The sequence below is a fragment of the Salvelinus namaycush genome, unplaced genomic scaffold (assembly GCF_016432855.1).
Source record: "Salvelinus namaycush isolate Seneca unplaced genomic scaffold, SaNama_1.0 Scaffold739, whole genome shotgun sequence".
NCBI classification, from domain to species: Eukaryota; Metazoa; Chordata; class Actinopteri; order Salmoniformes; family Salmonidae; genus Salvelinus; species Salvelinus namaycush.
The window spans coordinates 58,740-71,042 of NW_024061463.1; the positions used below are offsets into that span (position 1 = coordinate 58,740).

The 12,303-nt window shown below is 40.6% G+C and overlaps 1 pseudogene; it reads right to left on the reverse strand.

Moving 5' to 3' along the window:
* Positions 1–163: 163 nt before the first annotated feature.
* LOC120042650 lies at positions 164–6,572 on the reverse strand (annotated as a pseudogene).
* Between the last annotated feature and the right edge of the window lie 5,731 nt (positions 6,573–12,303).

The following is a 12,303-nucleotide window of genomic DNA, read 5'->3' on the forward strand; positions in this document are numbered from 1 at the left end:
CACCACTACTACTAATCTAACTGTCTGTAGGTCCAACAGAACACATTAAAACACACTACTACTACTAATCTAACATACTATAGGTCTAACAGAACACATTAAAACACACCACTACTACTAATCTAATTATAGAAATGATTCCAGAGGGAAACATATCTATGACTCACCTCTGAATGTGTTGGTCATCTATCTGACACAGGGTCACTGAGGAGGAAACCTCAAACCCAGGATAGAGGGGTTCAGTGAATGTGGTGTGTTCTGTGTAAAGGTGTGTCAGTGTACCAGAGGAGGACACAATATAGAAGGACAAAGTACCAGCTGACCAGTCCAGAAACACTCCAACTCTGTTAGGAACAGGACCAGAGATGGATCTGTTGACTCCAGCTTGGCAAAATAAATAACCACTATCATAGCAGTATAAACTCCAGGACTTCCTATTGGCTCCAATTCTACTGTCATCCTCATCTCCCTTCCTGTTTATTCCTTTGTACACCACACCAATGTCAGCCATGTCACCATCCATCTCCACCTCCCAGTAATAACGACATCCAGATAAGCCTTCTCTGCAGAGAACTTGGGGATGACAGTCAAATCTGTCTGGATGGTCTTCATAATGCTGCTTCTCTTCCACCCGTGTCACCTTCCTGTTCCCCTCAGACAGTACCAGGTTTGGGTTTACTGTATTTGGGTCCAGGGTGAGATGACAGGCATCTGTAGACAAAAGGAGAGTATAATCAAACCACTTCTTCACATAAAATGTTGTTTTGTAGGTACAGAACAAGTATTGATTAGTTACTATGTTACTATAGTTCTGAATACACAGTTAATTAGGATTGAAGAGACTTACATTTCCTCAGCCCTGATTTCAGCCTGCACTCTCCACCATGATCCACACTGTAGGAAAAACAGGTTATTGACTGACAAAGACCTAATAAAGCAGTCAACATTTAAACAATATTGTTGTGTTCTGGTGCACTATCCAAGTTCATTACTAGAGACATACAGGTATTCTATCCTACCTACTGCATACAGAACAGAGTACAATTCATTACTAGAGACATACAGGTATTCTATCCTACCTACTGCATACAGAACGGAGTACAATTCATTACTAGAGACATACAGGTATTCTATCCTACCTACTGCATACAGAACGGAGTACAATTCATTACTAGAGACATACAAGTATTCTATACTACCTACTGCATACAGAACGGAGTACAATTCATTACTAGAGATATACAGGTATTCTATCCTACCTACTGCATACAGAATGGAGTACAATTCATTACTAGAGACATACAAGTATTCTATACTACCTACTCCATACAGAACGGAGTACAATTCCTTACTAGAGACATACAGGTATTCTATCCTACCTACTGCATACAGAACAGAGTACAATTCAAACAGGATATCAGAGATGCAGAAGAAGAGTATTCATGTGGTGATGATGTATGCTGTGATGGAGTGCTAAGCCTGCTGGGTAAACTTCCTCTTAATTCTCCCATCATGCCCTCATGTTACTGACCCTACTACACTACATATGACACAACCGCTGCTCACACTATTAGGACATCTATTCTGACTTACTTCAGCTTCATCAGTTTATATGTGGGATCCACCAGAGCAGCTGAAAGCAGTCCCCCTGCAGAGTCTCCTGGGTGATTGTAGCTCAGGTCCAGCTCTTTCAGGTGGGAGGGGTTTGACCTCAGAGCTGAAGACAGAGCAGCACAGCCCTCCTCTGTGACCAGACAGCCAGACAGCCTACAGAGAGACACACAACAGCTGTCTAGGTTGATGTACTGGTGTCAATCATCTTGTAGGAAACCCATACATTTGTCCATGACACAAGCATTGTGATAAAACATCAGATTTTCAGACTATTTGTTTTACTAAGCTCAGTACAGACCTGACTGAAACAGCTGTACTTACCCCAGTGAGTGTAGTTTACAGTCGGGATCCTCCAGTCCAGCAAACAGCAGTGTAACTCAGCTCAGTACCGACCTGACTGAAACAGCTGTACTTACCCCAGTGTGTGTAGTTTACAGTCTGGATCCTCCAGTCCAGCAGACAGCAGTGTAACTCAGCTCAGTACAGACCTGACTGAAACAGCTGTACTTACCCCAGTGTGTGTAGTTTACAGTCTGGATCCTCCAGTCCAGAAGACAGCAGTGTAACTCCTATGTCCTGCAGGTCATTGTCTCTCAGCTCCAGGTGTTTCAGTTGTGAGTTGGGTGAACTCAGGACTGAGGCCAGATCTGAACAGCAACCCTCTGTCAGACCACACTGACCCAGACTAGAGGGCAGAAGAGCACATGATTAACACATGTTTAAACCTGTCTAGCCCCGGGGTTCCGCTAGCGGAACTCCTCCCACATTCCACTGAAAAGGCAGAGCGCGAAATTCAAAAGATATTTTTTAGAAATATTTAACTTTCACACATTAACAAGTCCAATACAGCAAATGAAAGATACACATCTTGTGAATCCAGTCAACATGTCCGATTTTTTTTATGTTTTACAGCGAAAACACCACGTATATTTATGTTAGCTCACCACCAAATACAAAAAAGCACAGACATTTTTCACAGCACAGGTAGCTTGCACATAACCAACCAAACTAACCAAGAACCAACCAAACTAACCAAGAAACAACTTCATCAGATGACAGTCTTATAACATGTTATACAATAAATCTATTTTTTGTTCGAAAAATGTGCATATTTGAGGTATAAATCAGTTTTACATTGCAGCTACCATCACAGCTACCATCAAAAATAGCACCGAAGCAGCCAGAGTAATTATAGAGACCAACGTGAAATACCTAAATACTCATCATAAAACATTTCTGAAAAATACATGGTGTACAGCAAATTAAAGACAAACATCTTGTGAATCCAGCCAATATTTCCGATTTTTTAAGTGTTTTACAGCGAAAACACAATATAGCATTATATTAGCTTTCTACAATAGCCTACCACACAACCGCATTCATTCATTCAAGGCACGTTAGCGATAGCAATAGGCACATTAGCGATAGCGAATAAACCAGCAAAAGATATATATTTTTTCACTAACCTTCATAAACTTCATCAGATGACAGTCCTATAACATCATATTACACAATACATATATGGTTTGTTCAAAAATGTGCATATTTAGAGCTGAAATCCGTGGTTATACATTGTGAAAACTTAGCACCTTTTTCCCAGAATGTCCGGATATATTTCTGACACTCACCTATTCTGACCAAATAACTATTCATAAACTTTACTAAAAAATACATGTTGTATAGGAAATGATAGATACACTAGTTATTAATGCAATCGCCGTGTTAGAATTCTAAAAATAACTTCATTACGACATGCAGCTTACGTTATAGCGAGAGAGAGACCAAAATCTGGGCGCAAACTAAAAGTAAACATGTTCAACAGATATATGAAATAACATCATAAATGGGTCCTACTTTTGATGATCTTCCATCAGAATGTTGTACAATGGGTCCTTTGTCCAGAACAATCGTTGTTTGGTTTTAGAAAGGCATTTTTCCCTCTTGAATGAGCAAGCAAAACTAGCCAAGTGGCGCTAAGCTCTCCTTCGTCACCAAACGCAAAGAACGCAACACGCCTAAACTCCTGAAAAAATTTCAATAATCAGATAAAACTATATTGAAAAAACATACTTTACGATGATATTATCACATTTATCAAATAAAATCAAAGCCGGAGTAATTAGGCATCTATAGCGAATGCTTTTCAGAAGCCAATACTGGTGACCTTTATGCGCTTCCTGAACAAAGGAATTCGGAGGGTCATGTCATTCAAAGCGCTCTCTTTGACCATAGAAATACCTAGAAACCCCATTTCACCTCTCACAGCCTATTGACATCTAGTGGAAGGCGTATGAAGTGCATGTATAGTCATACATTTCAAGCAAAATGATAGGCAGGACCTGGAACAGAGCCTCGATTTCAGATTTTTCACTTTCTGACAGGAAGTTTGCTGCAAAATGAGTTCTGTTTTACTCACAGATATAATTCAAACGGTTTTAGAAACTTGAGTGTTTTCTATCCAATAGTAATAATAATATGCATATTGTACGAGCAAGAATAGAGTACGAGGCAGTTTAAATTGGGCACGATTTTTCCCCAAAGTGAAAATAGCGCCCTCTATCCTCAACAGGTTTAAAACATCCACATAATAACTCATACTGAAGAAAGTTAACTCACACTAGTGTCTGTATGTTGCAGAGTGGACTGGTTAGTCCAACACAGAGCAGCTCCACTCCTCTGTCTTCCAGGTTATTGTAGCCGAGGTCCAGTTCTCTCAGGGGGGAGTTTGGTGTCTGCAGAGCTGAGGCCACAGTCTCACAGGATTTATATGTGAGTTTACAGCCATCCAGTCTGGAGAGAGGGGATATGTCGATACACTGTTAAATATACAAAGCTTTAACAATAATGAGATGCATTAAGACAATAACAGAAGGACATGATTAACCAATGTTAAATACATACTAACTCAGTCAAGATATTTAACTCACACTAGTGTCTGTATGTTGCAGAGTGGACTGGTTAGTCCATCACAAAGCAGCTCCACTCCTCTGTCTCCCAGGTCATTGTAGCTGAGGTCCAGTTCTCTCGGGGGGGAGTTTGGTGTCTGCAGACCTGAGGCCAGAGTCTCACAGAATGTATATGTGAGCTTACAGTGATCCAGTCTGGAGAGAGGAGATAATCTGTTAGATATACAAATCCTTCATTATAATGATACTGTAAACATCAACTCAATAACAGAACTTACAGTGCTCTCTTGCAGTTTTTCACTACCGGCAGCAACCTCTGATAACCTTCTCTGATGTGTTGTATGTCTTCAGGTCAAACTCCTCCAGCACCTCCTCTGACATCAGTAACAGGTAGGCCAGGGCTGAACATTGGTTAGGTTTTAGCTCTGTTTCTGAAAGAGTTCCTGATCGCATGGAGGTCTGCATGTCTTCAACTAGAGAGTTGGAACCAAGTTCATTCAGACAGTGGAACAAGTTGATGATCCTTTCTGGTGAGGATTCCCTTTTGATCTTGTCTGAAAGGTACCTGACTGTTCTCTCAACTATTTCCTCATTGCTCTGTGTTGTACTTCCTGTCTGTGTCAGAAGGCCTCTTAACAGATTCTGATTGGACGCCAGTGAGAGACCCAGAAGGAAGCGGAGGAACAGGTCCAGGTGTCCATTCTCACTCTTCAAGGCCTGGTCCACTGCGCTCCTGTGTAAGTCAGACAACTGGATTGACTCCTTCTCTTCATCATCACTAGTGGGGGAGAAAACATTTTCCTTCTTGTCCAGACATGATTCTAAAGCATGCACTGCTGCTAGAAACTCCTGAATGCTCAGATGCACAAAGCTGTAGACCTTCTCTTGGTACAGCCCAGATTCCTCTTTAAAGATCTCTGTACACAATGCTGAGTACTCTGATGCCTCTGTGACATCAAGGCCACACTCTCTCAGGTCCTCCTCATAGAAGATCAGGTTGCCCTTCTGCAGTTGTTGGAAAGCCAGCTTTGCCAGTTTCAGGATCATCTCTTTGTCTGACTGAGACAGTTCCTTTGGGTTTGTCTCTGTGGCTTTGTTGTACTTCTTGTTCTTCACAATGATTTGGATGAGCATGAAGTGTGAGTACATCTGGGTCAGAGTTTTGGGGACTTCATCCTTCTCTGCCACTTTCAGTATCATCTCAAGGACAGTGGCTGATATCCAACAGAAGACTGGCATGTGGCACATGATGTGGAGGCTCCTTGATGTCTTCATGTGTTTGATGATATCATTGGCCAGATTCTGATCTGTGATCTTCTTCCTGAAGTACTCCTCCTTCTGTGGATCATTGAACCCTCGTACCTCTGTCACCTGGTCAACACACTCAGGAGGGATCTGATTGGCTGCTGCAGGCCGTGAGGTTACCCAGAGGAGAGCAGAGGGAAGCAGATTCCCCTCGATGAGGTTTGTCAGCAGCACGTCCACTGAGGTTGGCTTTGTGACATCACAGCACTTCTCATTGTTTTTGAAGTCTAGAGGAAGTCGACACTCATCCAGACCATCAAAAATGAAAACAGTTTTGGTTTCACCATCTTCAATGCTGTCAATCTCTTTCAGCTCTGGGAAGTAGTGGGAAAGAAGTTGCATCAGACTGTATTGGTCCTTTTTCAGGTTAAGATCACGGAAAGGAAGAGGGAACATGAAATGAACGTCCTGATTTGCTTTTCCCTCTGCCCAGTCAAGGATGACCTTCTGCACAGAGACTGTTTTTCCAATGCCAGCGATTCCTTTTGTCAGAACAGTTCTGATAGGTTTGTCTTGTCCAGGTAATGGCTTGAAGATGTCATTGCATTTGATTGATGTCTCTTGTGTAGTTTGTATCTTGGATGCCATCTCTATCTGTCTAACCTCATGTTCAGTATTGAGCCCTCCACTTCCACCCTCTGTGATGTAGAGCTCTGTGTAGATGTCCTTGAACAGACTTTTGTTTCCATGGTGTCCAATTCCTTCAGATATGTGTTGATACTTGTGTTTCAGTTTAGCCTTAATGGCTTGTTGGACTGTCAGCAGAGTTTGACCTGCAGGAAAACAATGAGAGTTGGGACTCATAAGTTTGTTTGTGTGTTTTATAAGGTCCTTTGTACCGTTCTTTGTAATATTGAATGAAACACAGTCTTACTTCTTCTGTCCAGAAGGTTGTGTGTGATCTTTAATGCATCCTCACTGTCCAAACTCTCCACTTCCTTATTGTCATCTGGTAATGGTTCCTGGCTGAAAGCAGGTGGCTGATCACTCTTCATTGATAGCAGGCTGGTTGTAGGTGACTCTGCTCTGGGCTTCTGGACACTGAACAAAACAGGGAGACAGATCACCTCATCAATATCACATCAATACCTCATCTACTTCATTTTAACAAATGTATAGTGGAACTTCTAGAAATCCTGATGTTGCTTTATAAAGCTACAGTCTGCAATTGGTAAATCCATTGTTGGCCTTTTAAATGAATGATGTAGACCTACAGTTTATGTAATGTGGGAACACTTTTCTCTTTAGTTTATATCTTTAAGATAACTGTATATTTTACATTTAATCTCTTACCTCTTAGAACTGATGTCTTGAGTCATTTTAGAGGCAGTGGGCTCCTCTCTCTCCCCAGAGAGACTCATTTTAGAGGCAGTGGTCTCCTCTCTCTCCCCAGAGAGACTCGTTTTAGAGGCAGTGGTCTCCTCCTCTCTCTCCCCAGAGAGACTCATTTTAGAGGCAGTGGTCTCCTCTCTCTCCCCAGAGAGACTCATTTTAGTGGCAGTGGTCTCCTCTCTCTCTCCCCAGAGAGACTCATTTTAGAGGCAGTGGTCTCCTCTCTGTCCCCAGAGAGACTCATTTTAGAGGCAGTGGTCTCCTCTCTCTCCCCAGAGAGACTCATTTTAGAGGCAGTGGTCTCCTCCTCTCTCTCCCCAGAGAGACTCGTTTTAGAGGCAGTGGTCTCCTCCTCTCTCTCCCCAGAGAGACTCATTTTAGATGTAAGTCACAGCTCACTCAGCTACAATAAGAAGAAACAGAACAGTCAATATTTCTGAACATTGTTGAAGAACCATAAACAATGACAACACATTTACTATCTGTGGTCAAAGAGTACAATCAGCGACTTCATATTCTATTCAAACATACACAGTCCAAAATGTTATTAAACATACACAGTCCAATATGTTATTAAACATACACAGTCCAATATGTTATTAAACATACACAGTCCAATATGTTATTAAACATACACAGTCCAATATGTTATTAAACATACACAGTCCAATATGTTATTAAACATACCCAGTCCAATATGATATTAAACATACCCAGTCCAATATGATATTAAACATACACAGTCCAATATGTTATTAAACATACACAATCCAATATGTTATTAAACATACACAATCCAATATGTTATTCTTTTGATTTGACTTGGATCCCCTGACTCCATAACAATAGCTAGTCTACCTGGTTGGATCCCCTGACCTCATAACAACAGCTAGTCCACCTGGTTGGATCCCCTGACTCCATAACAACAGCTAGTCTACCTGGTTGGATCCCTTGACTCCATAACAACAGCTAGTCTACCTGGTTGGATCCCCTGACCTCATAACAACAGCTAGTCTACCTGGTTGGATCCCCTCACTCCATAACAACAGCTAGTCTACCTGGTTGGATCCCCTGACTCCATAACAACAGCTAGTCTACCTGGTTGGATCCCCTGACCTCATAACAACAGCTAGTCTACCTGGTTGGATCCCCTGACTCCATAACAACAGCTAGTCTACCTGGTTGGATCCCCTGACTCCATAACAACAGCTAGTCTACCTGGTTGGATCCCCTGACTCCATAACAACAGCTAGTCTACCTGGTTGGATCCCCTGACTCCATAACAACAGCTAGTCTACCTGGTTGGATCCCCTGACTCCATAACAACAGCTAGTCTACCTGGTTGGATCTCCTCACTCCATAACAACAGCTAGTCTACCTGGTTGGATCCCCTCACTCCATAACAACAGCTAGTCTACCTGGTTGGATCCCCTGACTCCATAACAACAACTAGTCTACCTGGTTGGATCCCCTGACTCCATAACAACAGCTAGTCTACCTGGTTGGATCCCCTGACTCCATAACAACAGCTAGTCTACCTGGTTGGATCCCCTGACTCCATAACAACAGCTAGTCCCCCTGGTTGGATCCCCTGACTCCATAACAACAGCTAGTCTACATGGGCTCCACACACAACTAAAATACATTATAGACATCTACTTTACATTGAAAGACGGTAGTAGACATTATAATGTGCAATCAATCGCCTATAACAACTACTCTATACCTCATAGCCTATAACATCACATATTAATTAGGATAATCAATATAAATCAACATAAAATCCTAAAATGATTATTCTTGAAAGTTGAAATCAGTATTGTAATAACTTCACAATTATAAGGATGTTTTACCCCCCAAATCACCTCTCTGTACAATAGTCTAAGTTCTCAAACACTTTTCTATATTAAATTGTAAAAAGCTACAAACCTCATAACATGTTTCTTCGACCGTTATTTCTCTACTTCCTTATAAAATGTTGGCTAATTCCCATTTCAACACAGTCGACACGTTCAACACGTATAGGTTTGTATATTATATGTTCATATTTACATAACATGAAGTCCCCTAACCCGGACGACGCTGGGCCAAATTGTGCGCAACCCTATGGGTCTCCAGATCACTGACGGTTACAGCCCGCGATCGAACCCCTGTTTGTAGTGATGCAGTGTTTTAGACCGCTGCGCCACTCGGGAGGTTAAGTTAAAATAGCTGACAGATATTTCTTCCTAACCCTTTAAGGGAATACAGCCAACACACCATTGTTTCTTGTTCTGGTTTAATAGTTGCCTACAAGGTGATACGCATTGCTTTGTTATCAAGAAAATGTCAAAAAATCGAAACATTGGTTAGTCTGGCAAGTACGTTTGATTGTTGAGCTGGGGTGTCCTACTTAGAGCACACCGTACCAAACCGTTGCAAAACGTTTTGGAACGACAACGAGTTTCAAATTCAGGTAATTCAGAGCCGGACCGACTTTTGGGAACCCTGATTTAGTCAACATTTACATCGTTTATGTACCAATTTGTTGCATGTCACTTTTACTTGACCGGCTTGACGAGACGGACTAGTTTCTTTAGCGACAGATTTACACAATTCCCATGCACGTCTTTTTTCGGGAATTGAAACAACGCAAAGTGTCGACTGTGTTGGGGATCACGCGGATAGCAAATCACGATAATGTGCAATCAATCGCCTATAACAACTACTCTATACCTCATAGCCTTTAACAACGACTCTATACCTCATAGCCTATAACATCACATCATATTAATTAGGATAATCAATATGAATCAACATATAAGCCTAAAATGATTATTCTTGAAAGTTGAAAAAAGTATTGTAATAACTTTACAATTCTGCGGATGTTTTACCCCTAAAATCACCTCTCTGTACAATAGTCTAAGTTCTCAAACACTTTTCTATATTAAATTGTAAAAGGATACAAACCTCAAACATGTTTCTTCGACCGTTATTTCTCTACTTCCTTATAAAATGTTGGCTAATTCCCATTTCAACACAGTGGGCGGGTTCAACACGTATAGGTTTATATTATATGTTCATATTTATGTCATGTAAAGTCTTCATACACTTCATGCAGGTGTTCAGCCCATAAATTCATATTCTATCTGGTAAAAGTGTATTTTGTATTATTTTATTTCAGGATTTGATTGAGTGTTGTTTTGCAGTGCTACCAGCAGAGGGCAGTGTGACAACAACCAGGTTCGGCAGAAGGACGCTAGACGGTCATATCTGTGTTGTTATGGTAGGGTTAGGGTCACATGACAGGATGGGTAACCAATGATAGACAATGATTCTGCAGAACCCCAAACAGACTGATTACAATGTGTAGTAGATGACGTTACATTGAACTAATCACATTTATTAAAGACCACAGAGACACATAAATACATTTAATTCCTTTTCATTTTATTTATTGAAAATGTATTTGACAGGGATATTGCACATCAATCAACATTTCTGTAAATGTGACAGATTTAGCCAGTGAGCTAGTTTTCAACTGTAGTCCCTGGGCAGGTAGATAAACATTTCAATAAAATCTAAATAAATGTTTTTGTCCTATCACAACTGATTCTACTAATCAAAGGCTTGATGATAATGAGTTAATTCGTTTAATCTATGGTGTTCGTTCTCAGGTAAGAACTAAAACATGCAGCTCCTTGGGGTCCCAGAGGAGTGGTTTGGAATAAACTGACCTAGAAAAATGTGATACAAATCAACTCATTATTTATTCAATATCTCACCAATTTACACACACAAATAGACACAGACACACAGAGAGATTAAAACACTACAGGATAACACCATATTTAACTTTTACTAAAAATATAATTTAGGTCTATATTTTCATAGTGACTATGTACATGGTTGGGGTCACATCCATTTTAATTCCAGTCAATTCAGAAAGTAAACCAAATTCCAGAATTGCAAATCGAATTTCAGTCTACTTCCTGAATTGACTGGAATTTAAATGGAATTGACCCCAACCCTGACTATGTATTGGTTTACCAACCTTTCTCAATATATTTTCAATTATGAATTCTCACACCCAGGGGCCATTTAAATCAAATCACATTTTATTGGTCCATACACATATTTAGCAGATTTTATTGGTCCATACACATATTTAGCAGATGTTATTGGTCCATACACATATTTAACAGATTTTATTGGTCCATACACATATTTAACAGATGTTATTGGTCCATACACATATTTAACAGATGTTATTGGTCCATACACATATTTAAAACTTCTTCTAAATAGGGGGGCGCTGTTTTCACTTTGGAGAACATCGTGCCCAAATTAAACGGCCTCGTACTCTGTTCAAGATCATACAATATGCATATTATTATTACTATTGGATAGAAAACACTCTGAAGTTTCTAAAACTGTTTGAATTAAATCTGTGAGTAAAACAGAACTCAATTGGCAGCAAACTTCCATACAGGAAGTGAAAAATCTGAAAACGAGGCTCTGTGTCAGGGCCTGCCTATTCAACTGGCTTTTATTTATGGATCTGTATGCACTTCATACACCTTCCACTAGATGTCAACAGGCAGTGGAAGGTTGAATGGGGTGTCTAGCTTGATGTGAGGCCGAATAAGAGCTTTTGGAGTGACAGGTCCGCCCTATCGTCAGTATTCAGCTGCGCGCCGGGGAACGTCACATTGTCTTCTGAAAAGCGTTCGGTATACAAGGCGAATTCCTCCGGCTCTGATTTTATTTGATACATATGAGAAAAACATCATAAAGTAGGATTTTTCAACCGAGTTTGACCAGTTTATTCAAGGTTTATTGGGACTTTTGGAATTTTTCGTTCTTTGCGCCAAGAGATGATGGACACGTGCGCTCCACAATGCTAGCCAAAGTTGCTAATTCGACAGAAGAAATGGACATTCTAAAACCAAACAACGATTTATTCTAAAAATAGGACTCCTTGCACTACATTCTGATGGAAGATCAAGAAAGGTAAGAGAATATTTATGATGTTATTTCGTACTTTTGTGGTAAATGTTGGCTCCAACAAGGCGGAGAATATGTGAGCGCTGTCTCACAATACTGCATGCTGTATGTTTTACTAAAGTTATTTTTTAAAAATCTAACACAGCGGTTGCATTAAGAA